The sequence below is a fragment of the Mus caroli genome, unplaced genomic scaffold (assembly GCF_978045245.1).
Source record: "Mus caroli unplaced genomic scaffold, Mus_caroli_1 scaffold_14, whole genome shotgun sequence".
NCBI lineage: Eukaryota > Metazoa > Chordata > Mammalia > Rodentia > Muridae > Mus > Mus caroli.
The window spans coordinates 19004542-19023351 of NW_028227269.1; positions in this window are offsets into that span (position 1 = coordinate 19004542).

An 18810-nucleotide genomic window follows, 5' to 3' on the forward strand; every position below is an offset into this window, starting at 1 on the left:
ACCACCAAGTGGCTGGCCGGAAGGCCTCCCGCCGAGAGGGGCCGAACCGGCGGGGGGGGGGGGGGAGCGGTGGCCTGGGGCGGGGCTGGGCGGGGCGGGGCGGGGCAAAGGTCTGGCCGCCAATCGGGGCGCTTGCCGCCTCCGCGCTGCCAGGAAGTGGAGGCCACAGGAAGAAGGGCGATGTGCGCACTGGCCTGTCAGTGGCTGTGGGTCACCGCCTTGTGTCTGCCTTCGGGACGTGCTGGGTTCGAGGGCGCGCCTCTCCCGGGCTGCAGTGCCCAGCTCCCACCCTGCACCCGCCATGACCTCTAGCAACATTACCCAGAAGGCGTGGAGTGGAACCAGGAATACTGGCTTCCGGGCTGGAGAGGAGCCCACCCTTTTGCTCCCCAATCCCACCGTTAGCCTCAGAACCCCCTGAATTCCCCACCAGAACCTCAGGGAAGGGCCAGTGAGACAATGTGGGTAGCTCGCCAACAACAGGACAGTGAAATCCTCGAGGGCACTTTAGTGGGACAAGATGTAGGGACAGTTGGGGATGCAATGATAGGGACCATGTTCTGTCTGTGTGCCTTCTGCAGCCTTAAGAAGCCATGGGTAAAGGCAGGTGTTTTGCATAGGGAGTTGACCATGGTACAAGCCGAATGGGAATTCAAACCCATGACCTTCGACTTGGAAGAATACTCCAACCCCTAGTAAGCATCGTGTTCCCTAAGCTTGTTCAATTAGGGACACTCCCAGTTACTTGATGACAGTTTTAGGGTGGTAGGGCAGGCTTCACCCTGAGAAAATCATAGAATGAACTGATGTGCTGTCGGAAGTGATGGATATCCAAGAGAACCAGAGGTAGAGCATGAGGGGGGTATTGTACCTGATGGTTCTCAGAGAGTATTCCAACCCATAGCTGATTGATCACAGACACAACTGGGCCAAAAATAATCTGAATTAGGACATTTTCGTCTATATCTCATTCAGAAATTCTCAGCTGTATTTTAAAAACCCAAAGGTTCTGAAGACACTAGTCAAAAATCACACCCTCTAACTCTCCGAGGCAAGAGGCATGGTTACTGCTGCTGTCAACAATACAGCCTAGAGAAACTTTACAAAAACCTTTTGTGTGTCTGAAAAGGAGGGAATGTGAGAGACATTGTAAACCCAACATGGGAAATAAAAGTGGTCTCCTACTGCCATAGGACAGTAGACCAGTCAATCTTTTTAAGGCTCCCATGTACAAATCTGCTGTATGAGGTGGCAGCTGGGTTCAGACATTATGTATGGCTTCTGGTATTTTACCAGCACTGCCTGTGAATAAGTTCAGCCTTCAAAAATAGCTGTGCCAGTGGGTAGCTTTTATTCCTATGATAGGCAATAAATTGCAATCCCAAAACTCTCTAATTCTCTGCCACTTTCCACCATTGTGAACATCCTTCCATTTAGTGTCTCAGGGACACACCTATCTCAGCATGTATAACTCGAGGGTATTGTGTTGTAGTACAGGCTCTCCTTCACAAGGCAATTTCTGATCCCTCTGCCTCTCTTCTCACCTATAAGTCCTTTTGTTCTTTTCTGAAATTGAAGAATATTCCATGTAACTTTTCAAGGGTTTATTTTTGGAAACTTGGTCTCTGTGATGTCTTGGGAAGTTAAAAGAAAATAGTGGTTTTCCTTGGCATAATATAGTACCAATCAAACGAATCAATGTGTTTAACATACACACACATACACACACACACAGACACATAGACACACATAAACACACACAGAAAAACACACACCTACACACACACACAGACACACACACAGACACACACACACAGACACATAGACACACATACACACAGAAAAACACACACCTACACACACACACAGACACACACACAAAGGCACACACCCACAGGCACATACACACAGACACCCAGACACACACAGGAACATACTCACACAGACACACACATAGACACATACAAACACACAGACACACACAGACACAGACACACACAGACACACACAGACACATACTCACAGAGACACACACAGACACACAGACACAGACACATACACCCACAGACAAACACACACACAGACACACACACAGACACACACACACACACAGACACAACGAAGGGACACACAAACACATACACACACAGACACACACACACCCAGACATGAACATAATTTAAGGTTTAAAGGTTGAACAGGAATCAAGAGAACACTACCCACTCCTTTGTATGTGGTGCTGAGGATTGAATCCAAGGCCTTGAACCTATAGGCAAGTGCTCGAACACAGAGTTACTACCTCAGCCCTCATTTACATATTTTTAATGCATTGAGAAAAGAAGATGCTGGTATTACCATTACAGACACGGACACCACTAAGTTTATTTTAAAACATACCTGAAATATCTATTTTTAAAAATAATTCTTGTTGGGCATAGTGTCACATCACTTTAACCTCAGCACTCAGGAGTCAGAGACAGGTGGATCTCTATGAGTTTCAGGACAGCCAAGTCTACAAAGTGAGTTCCAGGATAGCCAGGGTTCTATGCAGAGAAAACCTGACTCAAAAAATATATAATGATTCTCAAGGATAAAATTGTACTAAAACTGAAGTGAGGCATATACAATTTCAATTAACCCATACAAACATTTATGTTTTGCTGTAAAATATAAATGCCATCGATCATACAGTATTCTTTTAGACCTCACTAGGGGCTGGTTCAATTTACATACCATGTAAAATATGTTACTTTTAAAGTCTGAGAAATTATGAATCCATATATATTTCAGCCTATATTTTTCATATAAAAGACTATAGTCCTATTATTTTTTTGGGGGGTGTACTGGTCTGTTTCTGTTGCTCTAATATACCTGAGGTTGAAATTTTTGAAGAAGAGGAGGTTGGCTAGGATGTTGCCCAAATGGTACATTGTTAGTGCTTGTCTGGAGTATATGGAGCCTGTGGGTTCATCTCTACACTGGGAGAAAATACGAACAGCAAGGGGAGGGGAGAGGGGAGGAAGTTAGATAATGGTTTTGGAAGCTGCCCTGGTTAGTTTTGTCAACTGGACACAAACCTAGATATAACTAGAAGGGGAATCTCAGTCAAGGAATTGTTTCCATCAGATTGGGATTCAGACATGTCTGTATGACATTTTCATGATTGTTAATTGATGTGGATGGGCCCAGTCCACTATGGGTGGCACAATTCCTAGCAGGTGAGCCTGGCCTGTGTAAGAAAGATGCTAAGTAGATCAAGGAAGGCAAGCCAGTAAGCATCATTCCTCCAAGGTCTCTGCTTCAGCTCCTGCCTCCAGTTCCTGTCTTGGCTTTCCTGAATGATGGTCTAGAATCTGTAGCCCAGATAAACCCTTTTCTTCCTCGAGTTCATTTTAATCAGTGTTTTATCACAGCACAGAAAACAAACTAGGACAGAGGTGTACAGTCTAAGATCAAGCAGCCCCTTCCATGTAGCTTCATGTAGGTGGTAACATAATGTTGACATTATTTACTTGTAAGATTGATCACAGGCTGGAAGCCAGAAAAACAGACATCAAACTTCCTACTTTAGAACTTGCTTTAATGAGAACTAATGGAGGTTCCCAAGAAAACTCCCTTAATTGCATCCAAGGATAGTACCCTCAGTGCCCTAACTCCTCCTAGTCCCCACCTGAGCCCCACCATGACACCAAGGCCAAGGCTAAAATACGAGGACCATTAGGGGATAAACCACATCAGAGCAGTAGCACAGAGAGTAAGGGTTTGTTATCCCAGAAGTTGGGATAAGCAAGAACTATGCATAAATTCATACAAGTTCACTTCAGATCAGTTTTATTTTGTTTTGCTTTTGTTTTTGTTTTTTCTTTGAGACAGGGTTTCTCTGTGTAGCCCTGGCTGTCCTGAAACTCACTTTGTAGACCAGGCTGGCCTCGAACTCAGAAATCTGCCTGCCCCTGCCTCTCAAGTGCTGGGATTAAAGGCAAGCACCACCATGCCCAACACTTTAGATCAGTTTTACCACTGAGAGTTATTTTTAAAAACTAGACCTTTGCCAGGTGTGATGGCCATACCTTTAATCCCAGCACTCTGAAGAAAGAAACAGGCAGATCTCTCTTAGGCTGTGGCTAACCTGGGATGCACAGTGAGACCCTCTCTCAGACAAGTGGATTCTTTTTGAGACTTTGAAGAGCTAAAAAGGTCTGGATAAAGACTTCTAGACCTCTGATGACATCATTGGCATCCTCTCAACAGTGCTTCTGGGAGGAAATGGAAGCTAGCAGAGAGGCCTTTGTTGGGGAAGTGTTACTAGATCCTTTCAGGGAAGAAAATGCTGGAAGTCTGGCTTCTATCCTCTCTGTGATTCACCTCTGTCATGCTGTGAGCATCTCCCCTCCCCTGCATTCCTCCACCATGATGTCTTGCCTCAATTACAGGCCCCAAACCAGCAAGACCAAAGGACAGAAACCTCTAATCCTGTGAGCCAACATAAGCTTCATCCTTTACTCGATTCAGCTAAGGCAACCAAAGGAAGAAGGATAGAAAAGCCCATGCCTGGTGCACAGTAAGATTGGGTAACAGCCCATTTTCCAGAGGAATGTTCTGCCTCTAGTAATTCCCAAGAACCTGAGATTTCTCACTGTCCAGCCAAGGGAAAAGGTAATGTTCTCAATTCCGGAATTTTCTGGAGGCTTGGCTGGTTTAACACAGACATTTCCAGTTTGCTTGCAGTTAACTTGTAAATGATTACTCTTGGAATGAACAGGTCTGAGTCTTAAAGGAACTTTGTGGTAAACAATGCAATAAAATGGGGACACCATCAAGTACCTGTGATGTGAACAGGGAAATGTCACTGGGACTTTCTCCTCCACCTCATGGTGTACTTGCCCCCAGATAATGTTGTGAAAGCAACCCATTTACACCTCAAGGTGAGAGACAGCCACATGCATGGGTCACTCACCTCACGGTTTGTGCTTTGGGGACAGAGGCAGGGAAGGATTTGGCATCACACAATTATAACACAGATAGAAATTTAGATCTGGGGATCAATTTTTTGCTGGTGTGTCCAAAGACCAGAGAGGGTGTCAGATCCCCTTGAACTGGAGTTACAGATAGTTGTTTTGGGTTTTGTTTTTGTTTTTGTTTGTTTTTGTTTTTGTTTTTTTTTTCGAGACAGGGTTTCTCTGTATAGCCCTAGATGTCCTGGAATTCACTCTGTAGAACAGGCTGGCCTCTAACTCAGAAATGCACCTGCCTCTGCATCTCAAATCTTGGGAATAAAATCATGTGCCACCACTGCCTGAACAGATAGTTGTAAGCCACCATGTGAGTGCTAGGAACTGAACCCCATTCCTCTAGAGGAGCAACAAGTGCTTTAAACTGCCAGTTCATCATTTCTCCACCCACAACTATCTTTAAAACACACTCACACACATGCACACACATGTACAAGTGCACACATACACATGCACACAAACATGCACAAGTGCACACATACCTGCACACATACACACCCATTTTAAAGTTTTTGTCATTATTGTATGTGGCTGTTTTGCTTTCATGTATGTCTGTGCACCAAATGCATGCAGTGCTCTCAGAGACCAGAGAGGGCATCACATCCCCTGGAACTGGCATGACAGATGATTGTAAACTTCTGTGCTGGGAGTTGAACCTGCTCTCAACCTCTGAATCATTCCCCCTTTAAAAGGTGTTCTTCCACTGAGCTATGCCCTAGATGTGCTCATGTCTACACCACGAGTCTCTGCTCTAGTGTTCACGATCCCATTATCCGTGTTTTGTGTTTGTTTCTGCAAAGAAAGAAAATACTGTAGGAAGCTCATCCTTGGGCCCAGACACTTGTGTTTGTTCTTATTTTTTGAGACAGGGTCTACTTTGTAGCCTGGATAGCCTGGAATTTTCTTGTAGACCAGGCTGGCCTCAAACTCACAGAGATTTGCCTGCCTCAACATTCCTGAGTTCTGGGATTAAAAGTAAGTGCCACCATGTCCAGTTTAGGCCTCAACATTTGAAAATGTGTATATTCTGTGTCACCTTTATGACAAACAAAAAAATCCCTCTTCCTTCAGCGTGTGGATGCATTCATAGGTTTCTCTCCCTCTCCTTTAGAGGGGGCAGGCATTTCTTCAGTGTTTTCCTATTGTCTATGAAATAAAACTGATGCTCTTGATTCTACTCTAGCCCTTTCCCCAATCCTTCTCCCAGCTACCCTCTGACCTCTAAGGACCTCCAAACCCTGCCTGCATGTGTAGGGGCCTTCCACTAAGAATAACTTTGACAGGTTCAGTAGGACTCAGCCATGAATGACTGGGAAACTTTTTTTATTATGCATTTCATAACATGCTCATAGTATATAATATGCTGCATAGCCTTCTAACAGGAACAGATGACCATAGCTGAGTGATTTTTCTCATTAGCCCGGAAAACACTTCCTTAGTCAATGTTCTCCAGGCGCTTGGGGCTGAACTTGAGCAGCTGTTTCCTTGCCCCTGTTGGTGAAATTGTGGATGGATGCAGTGGACACCCCAGAGATGATAAAGCACACCCCCATAATGGCGATGCCAGGGAAAATCTAGAACCACAACACCACACCATTACTCACATGCCAACCTGACACTGACTGGCTCCTCAGAGGTGACCCTGCTTTACCTCTCTTCCACTGAGAAACTTTCTTTCTTTGTTTCTTTCTTCCTTTCCTTCCTCCTTCCTTCCTTCCTGTTTTCTTTCTTTGTTTCTTTCTTTGTTTCTTTGTTTCTTTGTTTCTTTGTTTCTTTCTTTCTTTCTTTCTTTCTTTCTTTCTTTCTTTCTTTCTTTCTTTCTTCCTTCCTTCCTTCCTTCCTTTCTTCCTTCCTTCCTTCCTTCCTTCCTTCCTTCCTTCCTTCCTTTATTCCTTTCTTTCGTTTTTGTTTTTTGAGACAAAGTTTCTCTGTATAGCCCTGGCTGTCCTAGAACTCACTTTGTAGACCAGGCTGGCCTCAAACACAGAAATCTGCCTGCCTCTGCCTCCTAGGTGCTGGGATTAAAGGCATGTGCCACCATGCCCCGTCTGAGAAACTTTCTTGACCACGCCATTCATTCACCTGTAGAGAGTTGAGAAGTTGCAACACTCACCCAAGAGCCCCACACTAAAGCATATGCAGTACACTAGACCTGCTCAGCAGAGAGTGTCAGCCACATCCTTGAGATTTCAAGCTGCCCTTCCCAGCAGCTCACAGTGCCCCTCTGTGTTTCCCCACTGAGAGCAGCTCTGCTCCTCATTGGCTTCCTGTAGGACAGGCTAGCTAGCTTTTGACCCTGGAACATTGTTGTAAGCTTCCTCATCTTCACACACCTTCATACCCTCGCACCAAATCCTTGGCCTAGAATACTTTCTTTTTCTTGACTGCTTGGGAAGTGTCTTGGTCAACTTTCAGAATCAACCCCAAACCTGAGCCTGAGGGTCCAGCTCTTTTCAATTCTTTCTCAGCCTGTCTGGGCAAATTTGGTGGTCTTGGCTACTCTCCTTCCTTGAAGCTTTAGACAGAATCTGTGAGGCAGCAGAAAAGAAACAGAGCAGAGCACAGCACTAAGGTCTTGGTGCATGGGGGCAGCGTGGAGGGACATCCTCTTGGAGACTGGGAAGAGGAAAGGGATGAGAAACTGTCAGAGGTTAGACAAGGAGGAGGATAATGACTGGAATGTAGAAAGAAGAATTATTATTAATATGAATAATAATAATAGATCTTGGTGCACAGTGAGACACCCACCACACTTTTCTCTGCCTGTCTCCATCCTCACTGGCATGTGAAGTGATTGGTTTTTGGCCAAATATTGAGTCAGACAAGGTGAGAGCACTCATTTCACTGAACTTACAATACATCTCAACCCCAATCTGTTCTAGAAGCTTCCATTATAGAACAATTTGCACGGTAAAGCATCTGCTTCTTAATATTTATTTATTTATTTATTTATTTATTTATTTATTTATTTATTTATTTATTTATTATATGTAAGTACACTGTAGTTGTCTTCAGAAACTCCAGAAGAGAGCATCTATTGTACTATGGGGATTTAATCTAAGAAAAATCAGAGGTTTGGGTCTCTATCATATGAATGTGTCATTTTGAAGTTGTTTGTCTCTGTGTGTTTAGGCTCATGTGTCCCCCAGGTTATCCTCTAAATTGATACATGGCTAAGGATAACCTTGAACTCCTGAGCCTCCTACCTCTACCTCTTATACATGGGAATACACTCTATGCACAGTTTTTTTGTTCTGGGGTCAGGGCGGGGGCGGGGGTGGGCAGAGTTACAACTCAGAGTTTTGTGCATGCTGGAGAAGGACTCTACCACTGAGCTACATCTACAGTCCTCCTGTGAGTCCTATTGAGAGAAACAAAATGAGGTGACGTAATAATAACTGAGGCAGGGGCAGGACATCAACAGTGGCAGTCAGAAAAGGCTTCCTAGAGGAAGCAACTTTCGAGCTAAGTCTGAGATGAAGAGAAGAAACAGCTGAGCCTAAGGGGCTGGGGAGAGTCCTCCAAAGGAATGTAGAGAGCCAAGGCCCTGAGGTGGGAACTTGTTAGCTGTGAGAAAGAAGGCCTTACATGGGTTAGAGTCCTGCCCCCAAAGGAAAAAAAAGCCTATCCCATCCCACGGGATTCAGTTATTTGTGGGTGCAAGGGGGACTGCAAACTTGGAAGGGGATGAGAGGAAGGGAAAGAAAGCAGGAGACCAAGCTAATTTGTCCAGGTCTCGTTTATTATGCTGAGGTGCCTTCTTATTAAAGCATACATCTCGGGGAGTAGGGGAGGGGCCGAGGGGTTATTTTACAAAGAACAAAGAAGCAGGCATCTGCTGATATGGGGGCGAAGTCAGGCACCAGGCAGCGGGCACTCTGCATCTTATCTTGGGAACATAGATCCTCCTTGACAGTCTTGGGTGTCAGGCTGGGCTAAGGCATAACTCCTGTCCTTGGATGGCATGGGAGTTCAGGAAGAGATAGGGAAGAGGGGACTATAATTCAGCTTTTACAGCCTCAGGTGCCAGGAAGGGAATAGGGAGGAGGGGGTGATAACCAGCTCCTAGCAAAGGCCATTTCGCCTAGGGAGATTGTGAAGGGCTTGCTTTCTCACGGGATGGTCTCTGACAAAAGCCAGTGCTGCAGACATTGGCAGGCACTGACTACACAGGGACTTAGAACCTTCTAGAGTGTGGTTTTTCATGTCTGCAACTAACACAACTGTCCTTTCACTTTAAAAACAAAGAAGACTTGACTCTGGGGAGACGGCTCAGCAGGTAAAGTGGTCACTGCTCCAGCATGGGGACTCCTAACACTCGGGTACAAACTGGGTGTGGCAGCTTTTCATCCCGTTGTTGATAGACAGAGGCAGGAGATTCCCAGGGACACACTACTCAGCACTGTAGCCAATTGGTGAGCGTCAGGTTGAGAAAGAGACCCTGTCTAAGCTTAACAAGACAAGAGGGCAGGGAAGCAATGAAAGGGGATATCCAACAATCAAATGTTAACAGTACTCATGAAACTCACACACTACACTCACACACACACACACACTATTATTCCTTTGGCTGCTTGTAGAGAAATGATTTCATGGGTTAAGCGTGGAGCCAAAACAGATGGTAAAACACTTATTAGTAATAGAAAGTCAGATTACATCCACCTGTTAATTACCTTATGTTATTTGTACAAAATGACAGGGTTCATTATGAAATTATACATGGGTGTGCTTTGGCAGCACACATCAAGGAAGTAAAGGTAGGAGGCCACAGTGGGCTCCAGATAAAGGGGGATCCTCGAAGTGCTGGCCTTGCTGCCTGCTGCTAAGCAAGCAAGCGATGGAGGTGGGCATTGTGATGAGATACAGGCCGCAGAATGCAAGAATTAGAAGCTTTTGTTGAATGCTGGGTTTTAGGAGTCTATCAGAGCTCTGGAAGAGTCCCTCCTGACCAAGCACTAACTTTTCATTGGATTCTTAATTTTCATCATGTGTCTCCTCCAAGACCAATCTGGGACTTCCTAAAAGCTTTGCTGAAAAATAGCTGGCACAGTCAACTGCATGTTAATTACTAACTAATTAATTAATCACTAATTAATTACTCACTAATTAAGAAAATGCCCTACAAACTTGCCTACGGGTTATATAAAGTATATGATTTGGATAGCTAGAGAATACATATCTGGAGATATACATATACACAGATATGAATATGTGTATATCCATCTACAAATATCACAATCAAAATCATAAATCAAATGGGTTGTGGTATAGCCTAAAAAAATTTAGGAATGACTGAAAATTCAAATTAACATTCAGTGGAAACAGTAGACTATTTAGCATGCAACAAACCCTGTGTCATAGTTAGGGTTCTTGTTGCTGAGACAAAACACCATGACCAAAGCCGGAGATGGTACACACCTTTCATCCAGCACATGGGAGGCAGAGGCAGGCAGATTTCTGAGTTTGAGGTCAGCTTTGTTTACAGAGGGAGTTCTGGGGCTGCTGGGCCTACATGGAGAAACTGGTCTCTGTCTCCAAAAACAAACAAAACAACCCCGAACAAACCAAAGAACAAAAGAAAATTGGGAAGGAAAGGAAAGGGTTAATTCCATCTTTTGCTTCCACATCACTGTTCCTTATTAAAGGAAGCAGGGGCAGGAACTCAGGGCAGGTACTGAAGCAGAGGCCAGTGAGAAGGGCTACTTACTGGCTTGTTCTTCATGACTTGCTCAGCCTGCTTATACATTCCAGGACCACCTGCCCAGAGGTGTCCAAATGGGTAGAACCTAACCCTAATAGTGACTAATTAAGAAAATGCCCTACAGTCTTGCCTACAGGTCAGTTTTGTGGAGGTATTTCTTAAAAATTATGGTTCACTCTTCCAGCTTGCGTCAAGTTCATATACGAAAAGAGATAGATGAATAAATAAATACATTTACCCAGGAAACCCTGGTTTCATCCCCAATACCACAAAATAGGAAAGTAGATAATGGTTGACAAATATAGATTATAGATGATAGTGGTGGATAATAGAAGACAGATGAGCAGATAGATAGATTGATAGATAAATTATAGATAGATAGATAGATAGATAGATAGATAGATAGATAGATAGATAGAGAAGATGATAGAAAATAATGATATAGGTGATAGGTAAAAGACAATAGAAGAGAGATGGATGACATATACAATACTATCTATAGATGATAGGGAATAATAAGGTACATGATCAGCAGATGAAGAGGTAAGAAAAGAGAAGACAGAGCTAGGTGGATAACAAAGACAATAGATAAATAAAGTAGCCCAGCATGGTAGCCTGATTCTTTAACCACAGTACTCAGGGGCCAGAGTTAATAGGATGTTTGTGAGTTCAAAGGCAGCCTGATCTAAATACTGAGTGCTAGGATAGGTAGGGCTATTCAGAGAAAGCTTGTCCTGAAAAACTAAAAATAAAACAAAACCAAAAGGCAGATGAAATAGATGGCAGGTCTAGATCATAGAAGAAGATATCACAGAGATTGATTGTCATACAGGAGATCTGTAGTTAATAGAGACAGATACTAGAAGATAAGATTAGCTGGATAAGAAGATGAAAATAGAACAAATATTAGGAAAGGTCTGGTAAGGCATGGGAATTGTTAGACCACAGAATGAGAGGAGAGCCTAGTTTGAACTGGGCAAGCATTCCACATTTGTCCTTTCATAAGTACAGTAGTCATAATAGTTACTTCCTATTGCTGAGAACCTCCCTCCCTGCCCCTGCCACCATGAACAGCAGTTGAGAGCTCATGTCTATCTTTTTTCTTCATTTTGCCACGATAGTTTTATTTTTTTAAAGAAAATATTCGTTTTCATTCTAGTGCAATGGTATTTCACCTGCATGAATGTCTGTGTTAGGCTGTCTGATCTCCTCGATCTAGAGTTACAGAGGTGTGAACTGCCATGTGGGTGCTCACCTCGGGATTCATGCTGATCTTACTGGCTGACTCTGCATTGCATTTTGTTGAGTCCCACTTACTAGTGCCAAGAAGTGAACACAGAAGCAGCTAGCTCCTGTCCTGGTCAAAGTTTCCTAGGGTCTCCCAGCCTCCCCAGGGTCATGCCCTGAACCCTCCCCTGGGTGGAACCCCTGAGTGTGGCAAAGAAGGTCCCTGCATGGGCCAGAACTGTCAACTTAACACAAGCTAGAGTCATCTGAGTGGAGAAATCCTGATTTAGAAAATGCTTCCATAAGATCCAGCTGTAAGGCATTTTCTTAATGAAGAAATTAAGGCAATTTCATAATTAGATGTGGGAGGACCCAGCCAATTGTGGGTGCTGTCATCTCTGGGCTGGCGGTCCCGGGTTCTATAAGAAAGCAGGCTGAGCAAGCCAGGAGGAGCAAACCAATAACTAGCACTCTCTCCTTCATGACCTCTGCATCAGCTCCTGACTCCAGGTTTCTGCCCTGCTCAAGTTCCTGTTCTGACTGCCTTTGATGATGAACTGTGAGGTGGAAGCCTAAGCCAAATAAGCCCTTTTCTCCCCCAAGATGCTTTGGTTATGCTCTTTCTGCACAGTAATGGTACCCCTGACTTGAACGGGTCCCTTGTCAGATTAACTACTTGGGTAAGTAAAACATGCTCACTTTCATGGAGGTCCCAGTGGTTGCAAACCCACAGGGAGTGGCCACTGTTCCCTGTCTTTGTTCTTCTCCCTCTAGTTATCTAAGCAGAAGCTTCAGCACCACTTTCCAGGCTCTTCCTCTTCAACTATCGACAATCAGTTGGCAACGAATCCACGTGCCATTGGATTGGATATTTCAGTTTATTATCCAAGGGCACTGTGGTCCTGAGCCCTCATTTCCCACTGTGCCCTTATCCATTTAGGTCTCTACTCATCTGCAAGTGTTATTTTATAATAAATCTTCCCATCTCTGGGTTAATCAACTTTCCAATCACCCTGTTTACTGGATGCCAAACTCTTTCCCATAGTGATCCTTCTAAAAAGCAAATGTAGGTTTTTTTTTTTTATGTTACAAACATATAGTTTTTATTTTTTTATTTTTTTTAAATATTTTTATTACATATTTTCCTCAATTACATTTCCAATGCTATCCCAAAAGTCCACCATACCCTCCCCACTACACTTCCCTACCCACCCATTCCCATTTTTTTGGCCCTGGCTTTCCCCTGTACTGGAGCATATAAAGTTTGCATGTCCAATGGGCCTCTCTTTCCAGTGATGGCCGACTAGGCCATCTTTTGATACATATGCAACTAGAGTCAAGAGCCCAGGGGTAGTGGTTAGTTCATAGTGTTGTTCCATCTATAGGGTTGCAGATCCCTTTAGCTCCTTGGGTACTTTCTCTAGCTCCTCCATTGGGGGCCCTGTGATCCATCCAATAGCTGACCGTGAGCATCCACTTCTGTGTTTGCTAGGCCCCAGCATAGTCTCACAAGAGACAGCTATATCTGGGTGCAAATGTAGTTTTAAGTGGCTCAAAATCTTCCAGGGTCTCCCTAAAGTCTATGAATAAACCTCAATTTCTTCAATATGCTCTAAGAGATCCTTCATGGCCCAGAATGCCTGACTTGCTTCCTCACTTCTCCTCCAACCTTGCTGGTACCCAGAGATTGAACCATAGTCTATTGACTCAGGCATTTCCTCATTCAGTTCCTGCTTTATTTATTTTTAAAGGTGTGTCTATTTATTGTATGTATATGAGTACACTGTAGCTGTCTTCAGACACACTATAGCATCAGAACCCATTACAGGTGGTTGTGAGCCACCATGTGGTTGCTGGAAATTGAACTCAGGAGCCATGGAAGAGCAGTCAGTGCTCTTAACCTTTGAGCCATCTCTCCAGCCCCAGTTCCTGCTTTATTTTTCATTACACAATTAGTGTTGGGGGCAGGGACTGGAGCATACATATAAGGGAGTGTGCATTTGCCCTAGCATGAGGTCAGAGGGCAACTTGCAGGAATTGGTTGTTCTATCTTCCCATGATTTAGGTCACAGGATCAAACTCAGGTTGTCTGCTCATGGAAAGTCACCAAACCACTTCAAGAAGGTTTGCATTTTCAAAGTATCTCCCTGATTGGGAATTTAAGAACATTTTGAAATCCAGGCATGGTGGTACATGTCTTGATTCCCAGCACTTGAGAGGCAGAGGCAGGTAGATCTCTGTGAGTTTGAGGCCAGCCTGATCTCCATAGTGAGTTCCAGGTAAGCCAGGACTACATAGTGAGACTCTGTCTGGAGAAAACAAAAACCAAAATGAATTCCTTGAACCCAGATTACCACATGGTCTTCTGTGCTTAACAGAAGCCAACCAACGCTTCATCCACTAGGGCTGACATCCACTTCAGTCTACCTGATGAATTCATTCCCACAGTCCAAAACTCAGCTTGCAAGCTTTAAAATTCAAGAGCACACCTTCCAATCTTCCTGTGCCAAGTTGAGCATATCTTCAACACTTCCCAAGGCACCTTGTTCTGTTATAGCATGTGGTAGTTTAGATGTGAAATGTCTGCCAAAGACCCAAGTTTTGAAGAATTGCTCCTCTAGGTGTGGCCTGAGGAAGAAAGTTAGATCATTGGGAGCATGCCTTTGAGGCTCTGTTGGGACCTTGCTCCCCTTCCCCTCCCTGCTTCTCTGCCATGGTAAACGTGCTACATGCTGCTACCATGATGCACTAAGTTGCTAGATGCCCAAAACTACGGGGCCAAGCAACAATGGACTGAAACCATGAGCCAAAACGTAACTCTTTCCTCCTAAATTGATTCTTTCATTTCTTCACAGTGATGTAAAAGTGAGTGACACACAACACTTTCCACTCACAGGTCTGTGTTTGTCACTAGATTTGTTTGCTGAAGATCAGATATATAATCCTTTCAGCTTTATGTCCCTAAAACCCAGCACTTGATTTAATTGTATCCTTTGAGTGGATACATTTATACTGGTGTTTGTTTGTGTGTGTGTGTGTGTGTGTGTGTGTGTGTGTGTGTGGTGAGAGTACAGAAAGGTCCTCCTTTGAATCATAGAAAATGCCTTTATTCACGGTCTTTCTCTACTGGAGGATCCTGTCCATCTAAGACCCAAAAATCTTGTAAGGGATAGGTGGACCTTGTGTTGCTCAATATTCCACAAACAAGCTTCTAGAGGAAACGGAAAGAGGGCTTATTTTTATTGATTGGTTTAGGTTTGGCTGTTGCTGTTGTTGTCCCGGGGAGTCAAACCCAGGATCTTAAGCTTGCCAGACAAGCACTCTGCCATTGAGCTGTTCCTTCGCCCAAGGAGGGGGGTTTTGAGCATTCTCCCAATATTGCATGATTTGGAATAGAAGTCTCTTGAACACAGACCTACATGGGAGGTGTAAACTCACAGTAGGCTTGAGTGAAGCAGGGCAGAAGGCCATACAGACTGGGTGACATGGAACTATGGTGAGGAAGGGTCCCCTTGTACTTCACAATTGGCAAGATCGACCTGCAGATTTCCTAGGCTCCATAGCCTATGTGTGACATTGGAAATAAGAGAAATAGGTAACTTTTCCATGATGAAAACAGCTCCCCACGACTAGACATACTAAAGCTTGTGAGGTTTGAAAACCTGAGGGGGGGGGGGGGTTTGAGTGAGAAGCTTGACTGAATTTGTGAATAAATCGTGTCAGTCTTTAGTTGAGATTAATCAGTTTAGGAAGAAGCAGTTTGGGACTCGAACTCGGAATGCACCTAACACCTTTGCTCAAATGGTAAGCTCATTTCTATATACGAATCCTTGAAAACTGAGATTCACTCATTCTTTCATTCATTTCTTCATTCATCCACTCACCATGTTCATGAAGGACCCCTTTTCTAATATTTTTATTTCATTTAACACTTTAAAAATTATTATTTTCTCACTTTTATCATTATTAATCTGTTTATATCACACACACACCACACTATGCATGCAAAAGTCATGGGGTCATTTTCTTTTCTCAGAAAGAAAAAAACAGTGGGGATTACTGGGTGAGAAAATTTTTTGGTGCTAAAACACTGGTGTCCAAACCTCTGTCTTCAGGCTTACCAAAGTGCTAGACTCAAAATGAAGAACAGTTGGCATGAGAAGTAGAAAGGAACCTTCAGAAGATAGACCTGGGTCCTTCAGTCCCACACCTGTTGCTGCTAATGTGAATGGAGCTGATCTCTGACCCTAGCCCAGAGGGCTGGATCCCAAGGACTAACCTGAATAGCAGGAAAATTGGTACTGGAATGCTGGTCAGAGGGCCTTTAGCAGGTGGACATTGTTGTAGAACACAGCCCTCTGACCAATAACAGACACCATCTTTATCAGATCAACCATGCATTCTCTCAAGAGACCATCAGAAGCAACTTGTGGAATGCTGACCTTCCCTCAGAAAAGGAGTCCCTGGATCCTTAGGAGAGACTCCAGCTTCTCCTTGCAGGCATTTTATTCAATTCTGCCCTAATTGGACTTAGTCTGGGGCTTAGGGATTACTAAAGCATAATGGCTGTGGAGGGGATGTAGTTAGATGGGATGTATCAGATGTGCTGTGTGAAGAGTTTCCAGTGCGCCTTCTTAGGGGTCACCCGTGTACCTGCTTGTAACTCTTCACCCCCACACTGTAAGGAAATAGTTTGCTTAGTTTGTTTTCTATTGGTGTAAAGGACTGCCCTTAACAGAAGTGACTTGGGGTAGAAAGGGTTTATTTCATCTTACAGCTTGTAGTCCATCATGACAGGAAGTCGAGGAGGGAGCTAAAAGCAGAGACCTGGAAGCAGGAACTAAAAAAAAAAAATGCCCTGGAAGTATGCCGCTTATTGGCTTGCTCCCATAGATTGCTCAACCTCTTTTCTTATGCTGTTCAAGAGCAGGAGCTTAGGGGAACACAATCCATGGTGGGCTGGGTCATCCTCTCTCAATTATTAGTCAAGAAAACCCTGCAGATTTGCGTATAGTAAATCTGATGGAGGCATTTTCTCAATTGTGGTTCTTTCTGTTTGACTCCAGCTTGTGTCAAGTTGAGAAGAAACTAACCAGGACATAACCTCAGTAAACTCATTGGTTCTGCTGGATGATCATCAGTAGAAACATATGTTGGTTTGTCATTGGGGCCTTAGGAGGAGGGAGTAGATGCTGCTTATGTTTCTCCAGGGAGAAACCAAGGCCTATCATTACATATCTAGCCATAGAGTAAGAAGGAGGAATTTCCAAGATAATAAGATTAAGCTGGCACACTAAGCCTCATAGAAGCAAAAATCTATGTCCTGTGTTTTTCCCCATCAATTCCTTAGAAAGCAGATCCCGTGGGATGATAGAAAGGGAAAGTGGGTTCTTTGCTTTTCTGTTGCTATAACAAAACCCCTCACCAAAAACGACTGGTGGAAGACAGGGTTCATTTTAGCCCATAGCTACAGAGGGATACGAGTCTCTCATGGCAGGAAGGCACAGCAGCAAGTGACAGGCACAAACGGAGGAAGAGGAGGTTGAAAGATCACATCTTCAACTCCATTCAGAAAGAGGAGAAGAGCAAAATTGGAAGTGGGGAGCATTTATAAACTCTGAAAGCCCACCCTTATGCTATGCTTGATCCAACAAAGCTATACCTCCTGAACTTCCTCTGACAGCACCACCAACTGGAGATATGCTCTTTAAATCCCTGAGCCTATAGGGCAGTGGTTCACAAGCTGTGGGTGGCTAAAACACTCCCTTGGGGGGAGTCACATGACCTTTTAATACGAGAAACATATAAGATATTTACATTATGTTTCACTACAGTAGCAAAATTACAGTTATGATTTAGCAGTGAAATACTTTTATGGTTGGGGTCCCCACAACATGAGAAACTGTATTAAAGGGTCACAGCATCAGGATGGTTGAGAAGCACTGCTCTAGGGGATATTTCTATTTCAAACCACTGCAGAAAGGAGGTGTGGCCTGTGTTCTGTCATACTTCACCATTTTAACTATCTGTGAGGTAGGCTTTCCATGCACACCTTACAAACAAGACTCAGCTGGCTCTGTGAGCTAACATCACTTCAAAGTGGTGCTCGAGCATCTGTAAGCACAGGTTCTTCCCTGCTGTCTGGTTCTCATTCTGTGAATGTTCTATATAAGCCAGACTCTAAGGATCAGGGTCCATATGGAGGTGGTATAACCTAAGCTAAAGGAATATGTCTTTTTAGGTTTCAAACTAAGCTGGCTGTACAGTGCACAGTGCACCTTCCTTGGCAAGGGAATAAAAACAAGCTGCCTAAATCAGATGGGAGAAGAGACAGCCGTATTTGGTTTGTCCATGGGAGGAACATGCCAGAAGCCTACCTGCTCTTGGAGATAGCACTTCAGAGTCCTTCTTACCATCTTGATAACTACCAAGAAGTAGGATAGTGATACCAAAATATTACACCTCCCAGAGAAAAAGCCAGGAGTAGGCCTGGCCTTGCAGCCTGATCACCCCCACCAGCCCCCCTCTTCCTAGCTTGAGCATTAAAGTTTTCTCTGTGGAAGCTGGATGGTCAGTCAGTCCCACTGAGACTATTCACGTCTGCGTGCCTGAGCTGACTAAAATAGAATGTGATCTCAAATGGGTCTCAACAACCAGCTTGCTCCATCGTCATGGTCACAAGGTGAAGATGTCCAAGGTTGGTCTGCAAAAAAGGAACCAACACAGGGCTCTGCCCACATCAGGGAGGTATTTGTTTCATCTCCTGCTGTTAAGGTTCTCTGTATAAACTGCTCTGATCACAGATGATTTAACAAAAGCCACATAGGAGAGTAACAAGATCCAAGGGCACTGAGGTCCCTGCACAGCCCA